At 36.2% G+C, this 12,447-nt stretch overlaps 1 pseudogene; it reads right to left on the reverse strand.

Annotated features, from left to right (window-relative positions):
* Window positions 1-12,097, reverse strand: part of LOC131030382 (glutathione S-transferase T1-like) — an 89,599-nt pseudogene extending 77,502 nt beyond the window's left edge.
* Between the last annotated feature and the right edge of the window lie 350 nt (window positions 12,098-12,447).

Below are 12,447 nucleotides of genomic sequence, written 5' to 3' on the forward strand. Positions count from 1 at the left end.
CATTAATAAAGTTAAATATTTGATTTAACTTTATAACTTAACTTTATTGTTAAAGAAATTAATAATTGCAAGAGATTATTAAAAATATCCAATCAAAATCAACACTATCATCAATAGGATATTATTCATGAGTTCTCTATTCATCCAAACCTGGCCTAGCTAACTTACTATAAATAGTAAGCATCACAAAAACACACCAAAACACCTCAGAATCACCTACAACTGAAACTGTCTAGGCTAGACAACCTCAAGATCCCTTAAATGTCCGGGTTAGCCTACGGGACCATGGAGAAATAGTCTAATGACAACCTCATACAACATGTTCTAGAAAGGGGACATTACATCTGTATTATTACATCTTGTATTTAATTTATCAGATATAGCAGTAAACAGCCACTCCAAAATGGTGCCACTCTTAACTCTTTTTTCTCATTCCTTCCAAGAATACTTTCCCTAGCTCTCTACCACTTCTAAAATGTGCATGGTGGAGCTTATATCTCACTTTGCCACTTAGGAATAGCGTCATTTTCACAAGTTCTCCCTTGGCATAGTTTGTGACTGACTTTGCCATTTTTTATGCTTGTTGGGTGAAATTTGCATTCGACACTATCATCCCAATATGGTACCACTATCTAAGTTATCCTTCTCACTTCAATTGCTTGACACACTTTTACCATGCCTCTACAACCTTTCAAAACCAAATGGAAATCTCTTTGCCATGGTTTCAGGTTTGTTGATCTAGATTTCGAGCCTTGGCTATATCCACCATTGATCAAGAACTTCATCTTTTTCTAATTCTTGCATATTCTTCTTTGAAGGTTATTATTTGTTTGGTAAAAAATATAGATCATAATGGTACTTTGCCCCTACAAAACTGTTGGAAGAAAATACCGAGACAAGACAAATATTCGTAGGCTGACTAGGAAGACTTTAGTTATCTTGAAATTAACATCTAAATTGAGGATTACTTGACAAGAATCAAACAAAAAGAGGTTACAAGATTGATTCACATAAGGGTTCTAACCATAGTTACAAGACTCAGACTCACCTCAGACCCAACGAGATGATTTTTTACTCGGACTTGAACTCAAACGCACCACCCAAACTTGGAAAATACTCAACAAATTGAAAAATCAAAAAACCATGAAATATAGAGACTTTTAAGGATTTAAAACTTGTTTCATGCACCCTTTAATAAATAAACTTTAAAGATACAATAAAATAAGCAAATAGAAGCTACTTTGACCATATACACAAGTACTAATCGATCACATGAGTATAAAAATGGATTTTAATTTTTAGCTTGAGGAAACAACATTATTAGATATGGAAATTTATAATTATAAATATTGTCAAATGTATATAAGTTTCATGGAAATGAAATCCATATCATCAAAACAAATATCAAAACTAAAAATATAAGTCTATGACTCAAGGGAGCCTACATCACAACAAGTCTTGTGTTGGTGTCTAAGATAGGTCTTGGATGATGATGCAGCAATAATATATGCCTATGTCTCAACGACGTCAACATCCAAGGGGTCTCCTCATGCTCTATCCTTCTCCTCTACCATAGCTATTGCCTCTACCTCTCAATCCACTTGATCAACCCATTCAAGGTCCCCATCGTTGAAGACAGAATTGTCAACCTTAATCATCCAATTTGATTATTTTCTCTCCAATGGCATATAGTTTTTTCTCAAAAACTAATTTTTCACTCATGTTTCAAAACCATATGAATAGTGTCTTTAGGGTGTAAGAGATTATTTTAAGTGTTTTTTTTAACATTATGTTTTTTTATTATCTTTTTACTTCTTCTATCCCCATTTGTAGTCAAGTCTAGCTTGCGAGAATCACCGAGCACTATGTCTTGAGTCCTCAAGACTTGTTTAGGGTCACTTGTCTCGAGACTCACCAAGTCTGGGTGATTCCAAGTGAGTCTTGTAATACTAGTGCTAACACATGGATACCCCAAGCCTCCTCATGTTAACCTCCAAGATCTTAACTATTTTATCAAGGTTTCACATAGATTGGGTGATGTAAGCAACTGCATCTTCCAATTTGCAAAATATCTCTTTACCATTGGAATATTTCTTGTCTTCTTCTCCAAACACATGCTTCCAAGTTGTCATTTCCACTTCCTTTTTCTTATCTCTTGTTGTAAAGGAACCGGTATATTCTCCTACAATATTAGTTGATCTAGTAATGAGATATGAATTGCAAAACAAAAACTACCAACACACAACATAAATACACATCAAATAGAATAAGAAAAACTAGGTCTGGTACAAATCCAATTTGTAATCAGGGTGGACTCCACTCCTTGAATGATAAATAGGAATCTTAAGTGATGCAGTCAATAAAAGTCTAATAAAGTTATTGTTGTAAGAAATAAACTTGCATATAATAGTCTCAAAAGAGCTAGTAGTGAAGTTGTCTCATAAAAACAACATTAAAAAAGCTACTAAAATGGTAAGATTAAGAAAGGAAAAATCACATGATAATGGAAAATAAACACAAAATTTACCTGGAGAAACCCAATCTGGGACAAAAATTCAGAAGAGTAAAATCAAATCCCTTAGGCTTCTATCTCCAAATGGTAATTACAAGGTTTATTGTCTTCTTGAATCCTTGACAGACATCTTACAATAAAATTTGATATTGAAATACCTAGAACAACATAAAGCCACTACACTCTAATATATCAACTGCACTAGAATTCATACACATTCAAAGGTTTCCCTCAAATGCATAGTGACAGCCCCATGACATGAAAGGAACCTTTTCTAAAGTCACAATAAGATTTTTCTAGCTTCCCCTTCTATTTCAGAATAACTTTGAATAATTTAAATGTCCACCAAATTTCCAATAATGTCTACTCCTTTGTTCTATCTACAGAAACTAACTGTAGACAATGGGCTTGATAATAGTCAGACACATTACCTATAGGTTTCTTAGTTGCTAACAGATTTGACTATGGTCAAACCTAACGGTAAGGAAAGTTCTCAGCTGTTGGAAAGTCTCCCTAGGTGTTAAGATCACCCAGCTTGTTTCCTTTCAATGATCATCTTTGTGTCTTCCTGTATACCTAGTTTTTGTTTTGTCCTCTCAAAATGAGCATTGTCTTCATGTTTCATGCACTAGGAATGAGTTCACACTTAATTTAATGAGATTGTTGGTCAACTGAGTGTTTAACCAGTATAAGTAATCAGATTCAGATTACTAGATCGCAATCCTCACCCAAACTGAGTAATTCCCAATTCCCTACCAACCTCAAATTGACTTTGACAATCGCAAGTCCTTATTAATTGGTGTCTTAGGCATTTGCACTTGTAAACTTATGTATAGGTTCTTCCTCAAATTTCACATCACCTGGGAAATACTTGAAAATTATGGAGCTTATTGAGAGTGTGCAAAGTTATATTCTCAAGGTGGTGACAAGTAAACCTAATTTCATCCTTCGTGAGTCCTCCAAAATAAAGTTTAGGATCTATTCATGGGCAGTCCAATTAAAATCTCTCATAGCCTTCTATCTACCTATGTGGAAGACCTCTCTTAATGTTGATTCAACTTCTGTAATGTCCCCATTTTCATGAGGATCAGTTCATAGAGGGGTTTGGCCTATTACTTGACCCTCATAGGTCAAGGAGTTGATAAGAGGGGTGCTTGGGAAGTTGCTTGTGGCTTCACATTTTATTTTTATATGATTTTTTATGAGATAACGTATTCTAACGTATGATGTCGCGTATGAAGTCAATTGCACTTTATATTATAATGATATTTTAATATTATCTAAAGTGTAATCACATATTATTTAATTAAAAGAGAATCTTCTAGAAGGGGACTGATCCTTTGGAGAAAAAGAATAAATAGAGGAGGTGGGTTCATGGTTGGGCATCGAATGTTTTGAGACCTTCTTTGTTTGATAGCTTGTGGAGCCAATGGTTTCTGCAGTTTATCTTCAGCCATTGAGAACAAAAAAATTCAATTGGTAATGCAATTTTGAGGTTATGAAATAGCTTCTGAATTATTGTTGGTTGTGGGATCTACCTCAGGAGTTCAACTTGGAGCTTAATTGGTGGCCAAGGGCCAGGTTTTGATAGGGTTGATTTGGAGATTGTTGGAGACCTTTTCGGTGTTGGGACTCTCCATCGATTTGGCAACATAAGAGTTGATTACATCTTCAGAATTTTGAGTTATTATTCACAGTCTTTTTCAGTCAATGCCATAGCTGGGAACACACCACAATTTTGCAAATAGAGCTCCATTGAAGCCCCGACTTCATTTTTTGACTGGAGCTCTCACTTCCTATGATGGCACCAATGCATTTTAGTACTTGAAAGAGGACTTAGCAGCTCTGGATTATTTTCTGCAGTTTGATGCAAACTAGAACAAGGGTGGCTAGGAAAGGAGCTTGATTTGGGTCTTGGAAGGGAATATTTCCTTGGTTATTGCTTGCTTCTTCATCTTCAGATGTGTGCAATCTATTTACCAGGTTCATACTTTGATTTTTCATAGTTTACATTGCCTGCATAGTTTGTTTGTGTGGTTGACATAGGTGATTATTCATATTTCTGAGTGTAGAAGGGAAAGTCATATATTTTGCAAGCCTAAAGCTTGATGGATGTAAGTGGGTGTTAGGATTTAGGAATGAATTAGAAGAGAAGAAAAATAGAATAATGAATTCACAACAAAGACAAATAAGACACAAATTTATTGTGGTTCGGCAAACTGCCTACGTCCACACTTAAAGTAGGGGAATCAATTATATTGATGGCCAATTTGGTTTCTTCATACAGAGCTGCAAGCAGCTCCAGAATACACAACAAAATGATATTCAAGCAACTCTTAAAGATCTTCATAAACAAAAGTTGAAGAGCCAAGAGTTTTGGTGGTAAAGGGAAGGAGTCCATTGGACTTCACTTCCAACAATCTCCCACTCAAGGCCAACGAACTGTTGCAACAAGTAGATTCCCCCACTCAGTCCTACTATCAGATATTGGAAAGGTCGAGAGAAGTTTGGCAGAAATTGAACTTCTCCCACTTAACAACTTTAGTGAGCACATCAGCTAGATTCTTTTCATTATGAATTTTATCTACATGAAACTTGCCTTCTTCGACTATATGACGCACATAATGACTACGAACATCAACATGTTTTGATCGAGGCTGGGATGTCTGATATTTAGTCATAAATATGGCACTACTATTATCACAAAACAAAGAAAAATCTAATTGCTTCAAACCCAACTCACTGAACAAGAGTTGAAACCATACCATCTCCTTTGCTCCCTCAGAAAGAGCTATGTATTCAACCTTCGCAGTTGATTGAGCAACTATATGTTGTAATTTAGAAGCCCAACTAATTGCTTCCCCAGCAAATGTGAAAGAATAACCTGAAGTAGACTTTATTTTGTCTAAATCTTCAGTAAAACCAGAATCAGTAAACCCTTGCAAAATTTCCTTGCCCTTCCCAAACCATAAGAAAAAATCTAAAGTACCCTTGAGATATCGCAAAATATACTTGTCTACCTCCCAATGTGATTTGCTTAGATTAGCCATAAATCTGCTCACCACTCCCACAATATGAGCGATATCCGAATGAGTAGACACCATAGCGTACATAAGACTTCCAACTGCAGATTGGTATGGAATTTTGTCCATAAACTCCTTATCTTCTTGTGTTTTTGGACACTATTGAGAAGACAACTGAAAATGAGAGGCTAAGGGTATGCAAACAGACTTAGCATCTGCCATACCAAATTTGTCCAATACCTTTTTAATATAGTCTTGCTGAGATAGTTTGAGTTCTCTCTTTTTCCTATCTCAAAAAATATTCATCCCAAGAATTTTCTTTTTTGCCCCTAAATATTTCATGGCAAATTCATTTTCTAAGTGAGTTTTAAGCTCACTAACACTCTTCATGCTTGTGTCGGCCACTAGCATATCATCCACATAAAGAAGAAGTATGACAAATTCACCATTGGGAATTCTTTTAAAATAGATACAAGGATCAGACTCGCTGTGAGTAAACTTGTGATAAATCATGAATTTGTCAAATTTAAGATACCACTAGCGGGGGGCTTGCTTAAGCCCATATAAACTTCATTTCAATCTGCAATAGAGATGTTCCTGACCCTTTTTAATAAATCCTTTAGGCTGACACATAAATAATTCCTCATCAAGATCGCCATGGAGAAATGTCATCTTCACATCCAGTTGTTCAAGCTCAAGATCCCAGGCTACAACTAATCCCAATACTGCTCAGATGGTCGTCATTTTGACTACTGGTGAGAAAATTTCTTTGAAATTGAGGTCTTGCTGCAGAGCATATCCCTTGACAACTAGTCTTGCTCAAAATCTTTTGTGACCACCAGCTTCATCTTTCAATTTATACACCCACTTATTTTGTAATGCCTTTCTGTAAGGTGAAAGTGGCACCAAATCCTATGTTTGATTTCACAATAGTGTGTCCATTTCTTCGCACATTGCAGCGTGCAAGTTATCACAATCTGCAATTTTACAAGCTTCTTTGTATGTTGCAAGCTCTATTTGATCAGAAATTAACAAGGTAGGCTCAGCTTCTTCACAAAACAATAAGTCATAGTCAGAGAACTTTGCAGGAGGTCACCTCTGTCTGGTATATTTTCTCAATTGACTCTCTGGCGGAGTAGTGGAAACATTCAATTTATGTGTTCTCTGCAAATCAATATTGCTTCCATTTAATGAGTGATGCCCACTGTGGATTTCCCTATCTACAGGGCGATCAATGACATATGGATTCTTATCCACATTGTGTGAAGGCAGGTCGTGGGAGTAAGGATCCGCGGAAGAATCTTCCATGGCCAAAGTGTGTCGAGGGTGTTCGGAGTTAGGACCACACGAGGCATCCTCCACGGTCTGCACGGGAGGATGACACCTCTGTTGTTTGCCTATGGAGGAGGACCCTCCTACAGGTAGCCCACGTCCAGAGCATGAAGACTGCAACAATGGCTGAGGTGAGTGCCCAACATGCGATGGTGAAAGCCCAGTGAGTGATGGAGAATGCCTAGCGAGTGGTGGGGAGTGTGGGTCATGGCATGCAGCATGCGGTGGAGATGCAGACCACCGTGAGGAGTGCCCAACGAGATGGTGAGAATGTGAGCCAATGTTCTCACCGTATGGATGTTCCTCCACCTGTGTAGATAGCATTATATGTGGTGTGAGGACATCTTCTGCAATATGAGTGCTAGCTCATGGAGGATGTGCTCTGTTCTGTAGACCCCCAGTTTCAGAATTAAATGGAGAGCAGCCATTGTAAGAACTTTCTTTATCATTCTCAGTCTGAGAATTATATTCAACTATGGTAGATGACATAGGGGCTCCCACTTGATGAGAGATTTGAGGGAGAGCATTGGTAGCATAATTTTGAAATAGAGACATAGGAACATACTCTTTTTCTGGTTTATTGGATCTTTGTAGTGCAGGGAAGGAAGTCTCATGAAAAATTACATCCCTGTTGCAAACAATTTTTCTGTGAATGGGATCCCACAACCTGAAACCAAATTGCTCTTCACCATACCCAACGAAAATACATTTCTGCGACTTGGGATCCAGTTTGGTACGTTTCTCCTTCGGTATATGTGAGAAGGCTTCACATCCAAACACATGAAGATGTGAGTATGAAATACTCTTCCCTTGCTATTCCTCTTCCAAAATACCAAAGTCTAATTTGGATGAGGGACTTCGGTTGATCAAATATACCGCCGTGTTACAAGCTTTCGCCCAAAATTCCTTGCCTAAACCTGCATTTGATAACATACATCATGCCTTTTCAAGAATTGTCCTATTCATCCTCTCGGCTGAACCATTTTCTTGAGGAGTGAAAGGAACAACCTTAATTCTTCTAATCCCATTATCAACACAAAAATCATCAAATTGATGTGAACAAAATTATCCACCATTATCTGTTTGTAGACACTTAATCTTATGTCCAATCTGATTTTCAACTAAAGCCTTGAAAATTTAAATTTTGAAAAAACTTCAGATTTCTTAGAGAGCATATAAATCCATACTTTTCTTGTACAATCATCAAGAAAGGTGACAAAATAGTTATCTCCTCCAATGGAGGTTACCTTGGTAGGCCCAAAAACATCCGAGTATACAAGCTCTAGCGGTGTTGTCTTCGTGTCATGCCCACCTTTCAAAAAACTGACTCTCTTTTGTTTGCCATAAAGACAATGTTCACAAAAGGCTAAGTCGACAAGTTTGATGCCCGAAAGCTGATTTCTTGTGTGCATAACATGGAGCCCTTTCTTGCTAATATGCCCAAGTCTTTGATGCCAAAGATCCGCTTTGTTGTCCTCAATCACCATTGCAGCTCCCACTTCACCATGAGTCTTAAATATATATAGACTACCCAATTTATTGCCATTTGAATTCAGCATGGTACCATGAGTTACCTTCCATGTATCTGGTAGAAAATTTACATTAAGATCTTGATCAAAGATTTGTCCAACGGATATCAAATTTCACTTCAATTTTGGGACATGCCAAAAATCTTTGAGCAGCCATGTTTTACCACCTTCTAATGGCAGCAACAAATCACCCTTGCCTGTAATTTCACAAGCTTTGTTATCTCCTAAGAAAACATTTCCAAAATGACCTTCATTGTAGTTAATGAACGCTTCAAGACATGAGGTAGCATGATGGGAGGCACCGGAATCAAGTACCCATGAATCCAGAGTAGTGTAAGTTGTTGAAAGGATTAGTACACTATCATCTTTATCATAGACTGTATTTTCTTCGTTGTCCCGTGCCCTCTCTTGTGCCATTTTGTAGTTTCTACAATCCTTCTTTACATGAGCCACTTTTCCACAAAACCAACAATCTCCATTTCTGTTTCTAGACTTCTATCTCCTTGCTGACTTCTAACGTCTATGATAATTATTTCTGCCTCTATTATGGCTTCTACCTTTATTTTTGGTACTTACCACCGTTAAGGATTCACCGAATGAAGGTTCATCATTTTTTCTTCTCAAATCCTTGCTAAGAAGAGTAGCTACTACATCATTAAAAACTAACTTATTTCTACTGGATATTGATGTGCTAACTGCTATTATGCCGCCATCCCAGTTGCTTGGCAAAGAGCATAATAAAATAACAGCCTTGCTCTCATCATCTTGTGTCATCCTCATCGAAGTTGCTTGACTAATCAATGTATTAAATCCATTGATGTGATTTTCCATAGCACAAGCTTCCTTCATCTTAAGCTTGTACAACCGCTTCATGATAAATACTTTATTGGCAGCCAACACCATTTCATACATGGTTGTGAGTTTATCCCATACATCTTTTGTTGTTGCTTCACCCATGACTTTGAAGAGAACATTGTTGGACAACGAGAGAAAAATTGTCGCTATTGCCTTCTTATCTAATTTTTCCCATTCTTCATCAACCATCATAGTTGGCTTCTTTGCTTTCCCTTCAAGCATAAGTGAAAGGTCTTGCTTTATCAGCAAAGACTCCATCTACACCTTCCATAACCCGAAGTTCTGACCGAAGAACTTCTCTATCTTTGCTTCTTCCATGATTTTGGAATTTCAACCACCAAAATCTTAACAACAATCTAACCTCGCTCTAATACCAATTGTTAGGATTTAGGAATGAATTAGAAGAGCAGAAAAATAGAATAATGAATTCACAACAAAGACAAATAAGACACACAAATTTATCGTGGTTCGGCAAATTGCCTACGTCCACACTTAAAGCATGGGAATCAATTATATTGATGACCAATTTGGTTTGTTCATACAGAGCTGTAAGCAGCTCCAGAATACACTTAACAAAATGATATCCAAGCAGCTCTTAAAGAGCTTCATAAACAAAATTTGAAGAGCCAAGAATTTTGGCGGTAAAGGGAAGGAGTCTGTTGGACTTCACTTCCAACATTGGGATCACATTCAAATAATAGGATCAATTTATGAGCTTTATAGAAGATATAATAAGTCTTGTTTCCAATCTGAGGATGCATGCCATATGCTTGACAAAATGATAATTAGTTGTATGTGATAAATTATATGGGTTCTTTATTGTCTTCATTAGCAAATATGTTTTTCAGTTCATTGCATTGCATCTATATGTTCAAACAAACAAACATAAACTGCATGAGCATCAAAACAACCACAGGAAAAGCAATTAGAACTTTGTAACAACAGATAGAAGGTTTGAAGACAACTATTCACCAATAGTCCTTGTACATTTAGAGTCATATAACAACAAGAGATATTACAACTTCAAAGCATTCTTGAACTTCAAGGACCCCTTATTTTATTGAGATGGTGAGCCTTCATTTGGGCTCCTTAATATCATAATCCAAAGAGATAAAAGAGGTTAAATCCATATTCAAAAAAGGTCATCGTTTATAGGTCTGTATACACTTCTTTTTCTGGATGTGTTTTTTAATTTGGACGAAGTACAGAAAAACTTGTCCACTTCCTCTGACAATTTGTTGTATGTTGAACATTTCTTCCATTTCAGGATAGCATCATTTGTAACAGGTAAAAATATGTTTAGATTTGTTGAACAATAATGGAAATATGGTATGGTCACACACAATAGATGTTGTCATCCTGATTGTGTTCACTATAAAAATAAAAGATTCAATAAAGCAATACTACACTGAATTTCATCCTTTAAATTTTTATCTGATATCAGATTTTAGAATAGAGAGATTTTGAATCCCAACAAGCAAAGAAATTGGTAGAGAAATCTATGATAATTATTTGAAGAATTTATATTTTTCTCTAGATCTCCAAGTCTTCCATGTGGATAACGTCAGTCAACATGCTATGAAGCATGAAGTTGAACTACCTTCAAAGCGTAAATGATACTTAACATATTTGATATCATGATGTTTAAGAAATGCATTTCCAAAAGATTATATAACACACCAACTACTTTTAAGGAGATAATTGCAGAAAACCAGGACATAAATTGTAATCTCTAACCACTATCTTCCCTGTTCTCTATATGGGGGTGGGGCCTGTCCATGATATGATGTTTAATAGGAATTCAAATTTGGATATTTGTTGATAGTGATGATAGATGGGTAATTGATATTCAATTATAATTTCCTAAAATTTGTGTTTCATATTTATGATCAAGGTAGTATTTCAAACGAAAAAGGTATAGGAAACAAATCAATAGTTATTCATAAAAGTACAAAGAGAGACACTGAGATACACAAGTACCTGAACCACGACACAAATTTGAATGATGCCAATCCAAGATAGAATCAATTCTTTCTCTTTGTGCAATATCAAAAGGATACCTACAAGAAAGGTTCTATGCAGATGTAAGTTTTGTTTGAGTTCTACAATTATTTCTTTGCAAGATATTTTCCTTGGAGACTCTACAGACATCTAAATAAGACATATCTTTACTTTTAATCTTGCACACCAAAAGGAAAAAAACCAATCCAATGCTAATTATCATGATTTTAGGTACAAATTTAAATTTCTGACTAGTGCCACTTACTAGTGATCTTGAACACAAGGTATGTACAACATATGCACCTCAAGATTGCATGGTTGCAAGGCATGCAACAATGAACAATAAGAAGCACGATCACTAGAATATTGATAGAATAATTAAATGCACTAGACTTGGATGAATAGAAAAATAAATGCAAAACATAAAAGAAAACACATGCATATTATCCTTTACACAATTATTCAAAATGATTTTATAGGCGTTTTCTACTTCAGGAGTTGGAAAACTTTTACATGAAAGGTCAGAAAGAAACAAAGAGACAGTATACTAAAAAATTATAATACAAAGAGTCATGTCAAGGAGAACCCCTCTAGACAATGTCACCAAAAATAAAAAATGTTAAACATGATGGAAAAACTTTTGAGTTGATTTGCCAAGTTAAAAACTAGACCACTCGTTTCTACCCAAATTTTGGCAAGTCCACCACATTTGTGAGTCAATCTTCCAAGTGAAAAAATAGAACACTCACTCACACCAAAATTTTTGTAATCTTATATAAAAAACCCACCAAATACTTGTGAGTCAATTTTCCAAGTGAAAAAATTTACCTCTCACTCTTGCCCATTTTTTTGCAAGTCCACATTCCAAACTTGTCGTGAGTGCTTGGAGAGTCTAGTTTATTGATAATCCTAGTTATGACCAATTTGTCTATTGGTGAAAAATCTAATAGGACCTTTAGAGCCATGCCCTTTGTGATTCTAAGTTTGGCCTAGAAAGCTTTAGATGAACGAGGGAAGATGGGTAATTGTTGCATGTCAATGCTAGGGCCTTACCAATCTTTAAAATGCGGGGAATTTTAAGACAAATAAAAGGGACCTCAATCCCTTTGCTATGAGGACCGAGACCCTTGTTCCCTATGAACCCTTCTTTTTTGTTAGGTTTGGATCTAGCACATATGCTTCTTGGAGGCTGGTC

The sequence above is a fragment of the Cryptomeria japonica genome, chromosome 4 (assembly GCF_030272615.1).
Source record: "Cryptomeria japonica chromosome 4, Sugi_1.0, whole genome shotgun sequence".
Classification (NCBI taxonomy): Eukaryota; Viridiplantae; Streptophyta; class Pinopsida; order Cupressales; family Cupressaceae; genus Cryptomeria; species Cryptomeria japonica.